This window comes from Pinus tabuliformis, chromosome 4_2 (genome assembly GCF_031772625.1).
Source record: "Pinus tabuliformis cultivar Carrire ecotype Pingquan chromosome 4_2, CPIR1, whole genome shotgun sequence".
Lineage (NCBI taxonomy): Eukaryota > Viridiplantae > Streptophyta > Pinopsida > Pinales > Pinaceae > Pinus > Pinus tabuliformis.
This window is the reverse complement of record NC_142304.1, coordinates 531,539,880-531,543,617: the sequence shown is the minus strand read 5'-3', so window position 1 is coordinate 531,543,617 and position 3,738 is coordinate 531,539,880.

Below are 3,738 nucleotides of genomic sequence, written 5' to 3'. Positions count from 1 at the left end.
AGCTGAAAGTAGTTTAGAACGACTTCATCATTGCGTTGAACAAGAGTTGCAAGACCATATAGAAAGCGCCCTTAAAGCTGACGCTGATACTTCGACGGGGAAAAAGGCGTTGCGCGGTTTTGATCACTTCTGTATCAGGCTTGGAAAGCTCACAAAATCGACGGGCCAATATTTTGAAAACCTAATTCAGGCTTTTGAAAACAATCTCTCCGAAGTCAGTCGGATTAATGCACCAGCAGGGTGCGCATGAAGAAGCTGTCCCTTATTATTAAGCAGTGCAAGTGGGCCGCCGGACTCGGATGATTTTTTCTCATATTTGTCGTATCTTTGTTGGTTCCAGCAGATTAAGGATCTTGAACGTTTGTGGCAACCCAATCCTTTTGATTGATTATCCAGTCAATATTATTGATTATTCATGATTATTTATTTTAATAAAATGTGATCTTTGTTTTAAGTGGAATCTCATAACGGGAAGCAAAGATTTGCTTTTGACGTATGTATTGTTTATATGTGGACTTGTTTTGGTGTTACTTGTGTATAGATAAGTGGAAAGTTCAATTTTCATGAAGATTTATTTTTGATGTATCTATTGTTTATAGGTGGACTTGTTTTTGTTGAGTGTGACTTGTGTATAGATAAGTGGATTAAAACATATCTCCATGTTTAAGCAGTTCTTTTCGATGCAAGTAACTTCGAAGATTAATTTTTATTTTCAGTATCATATTACTTATGTATATCTTTGTTTGGACATAATAAGGATCTTGGTTTATGGCACCCAAATCTTTGTGATTGATTACTAGTTCAATATTATTATATGTTTGTAATATTTATTTTAATAAGAAGTGGTGATTTATATTTATATTTTATGTGTGATTTCATTTATGGAGGTTATATTAAATGGTCTTATGACATGCATGTATAAGTTTAATAAATTACATTATATCTTTTTCAATTTAATGTTTAAAGGGGTTGGATTCTATAGTGGGAAGCAACAAGTTCTTCATAGTTAGGCAAGGTTCAATTCTAGATTAGCTTTGATGTAGTTATTCAACATGTTTTAGCACCTAGAGAGACTAGATAAAAATTGGTTTGTAATGCTTGCATAGATAATTGGATTAAATCTCATTCCAATGTCCTTTTAAAACAACTCTTCTAGTGTAGAATGCCTAGTGATTTGGTGTTTTGTTAATCCACTCCTTCTATAAAGGTCAACCACATAATTTAATTACCTTTTTCCATGGAAATGGTATATATGGGCACCTAGAAATTTCACATGTTCAAACCTTGACTAGGCATATATTGGCACCTAAATATTTTATTGCAATTGTGTTTTTTTTAAACAACCATTGCATAATACATAGAATAGTATCATGCTCACCTCTGCTCAAAGATAGTTGGGTTTTTTCTCCTACTTACATCTAAGCACGAAACATAACTTGAATAAGCTAAAGGAGTTTGTTTTGTCTTCACAAAGTAATTGAACACTAGCACCTCCACTACTTGGGGAGGCCCACTTTCACAATTTCCTTCAGCTCTAACTTTCATTGGAAAACTTCACAAAGGAAGGCCCAATGTATACAAAGTAAAAAAATGCAGTTACAACTATACTTACAGAAATGGCTAAAACACCTCTTGTTGAGATTTCCATTTACTAGTATCCAAATCCTATGTAGATGGCTATGTTACTCTCAACTCAATGCAAATAGACAATTCACCCCATATGTTAATTTGAGCCTTAACACATGGCCAACAACATTGATTTGGAGTCTCCCAAAAAGACTTGTTCATAAATTTGGGGCTACAAAATCTTTTTCATGCTAAGCCTTACATACATTCCTATATTGTATATTGTTTTTAAACATATTTATATTTATGGTATGAATACATTGTTTCGAGTTCATGGGAAAATTAATTGCAATAGACTACTTTCATTTGCAAAGTCATCATTTCAGGACCTGATGTAATTATCATTTGATGATGTTGTAGACTGTTAGAATGGCAATGTTTACATTGTAGCTAGTGGTTATAAGCATTTGTTATAATGGGAAAATCTCACAATAATGGTCTTGTATTTCAATAGCATTTTTCTTGACAGATATAGCAACTTATAGTTTCATGGAAATCTCCAAACTATCCTCTAGAACAGGAGTGGAAGTCCATATTTATATATTATAATGAAAAGGTCTTATCCATACTCGATCAGGGGTGAGGACAATAGTGCATTGGTTAAGGTGGATGTCTAGGTAGATATTTCAGCAAGACTACCTTGAACTCTCGTCAGAATCAAGTGCACATGGAATCATGTGATAATTAGAAGAGGAAATTTAAAACCAATTTTCTAAATTTCTAAATGGCATGTGATGTTCTATGGCCACCATAATTCTATAGCAACTTCTATGCATCTTATTAATAACATTTTTTATATATGTTTGGGAAAACTTGTTGTGGCCCTATTTAGGTGTCTTGGCAAAAAAATGACAACATGGAAGAGACCCTAGGTTGTTCAGGCTCAAGGGGCCAACAAGGCTCCGCTATAGTCTAGGACAATGCTGGCATTTTCACCTTACCCGTAGGGCAAGGAATCTCAATCGAGGTGTCACGCTACCGAATTTAGATGGGTTTGGGTGGGGTATCAAGTAAATACAAATATTGTACAACAATAGCTCATCACACTCAATTCTCAGTACTATCTAAGACTGTCATTCTACTCGTACCATCGTAGGAAACTACCTAGTTATTCATCATTCATTTAAAAATTAAATAACCCATAAGGAACACAACAATATAATAAGCAACCAAAATTCCTTCTTTCATTAACTACAATATAAGAGAGTACATGACAGAGTATCAAAGGCTTGAACCCTATTCATCAAATACATAAAGAGTACATTTTCATAGAATGCAACTCACGAGAATGGAAATAAGTAGATTAGAGGATAGTCCTACCATTTCTCACCCACTTCATTGCCAACCTCTTCCTTGTGCTATACTTTTCCTTTTATCCTTTGCTCTACATTCCCACTGCCAGTTCCGCTTGGCTGACTCCACGCTCAGATGGCTTCTATTTCCCTTGCTCGGTTTCTTTTGTATTCTTCCACCACCTTGCCACAATTTCGTTTTCACTCCCTATTCGTGTCCCTTTCCTTTGGTTATAATCTCCGCAACCTGAACCATTATCCCCGCCACCTATTCTTGACCTTTCTTCCCTCCAAACTCCAAAATTCAAAACGAAGGCCCCAAAAGGCCCTGACCATCTATCTCAAGTGCTGTCGGCTCTGTTTTTGTTCCTGGCGAAGACTCTACTGTCATTTCTTGTTGTTGTGCTGGTTCTTCTTCTTTCGATGCTGCTTATTCTGCCTCTGGTTGTGTTGGTCTTGAGTCATGCAAGGCTACTTCTGCTACACTTTTGCCTTCTTTTCCAAATGAAGGCCCCAACTCAGGTACTGTGACAATCGTTTCCTCACGGAATCGATTATAATCTTCCAATTTCATTTCCTAGACGCATGTGAGGGTTTCTGCCTTTTGGAGAAATTCAGGCATTGATATGCCATTCGGTTGCTTGAGGTGGGTGTTCTGCAGGGTGCTCCATTTTTCTTCGACCTCGTCACATACCTCCCATAGAGTAATCACATGCTTACCAACCGGTGGCCTAATATCAAAAATTTTCTTTCTTTTTTGATCTGGTTCCTCCTCAATTTATTGTACCCTAGCCTCGAGGTAGTTGATCTCATCATCGAT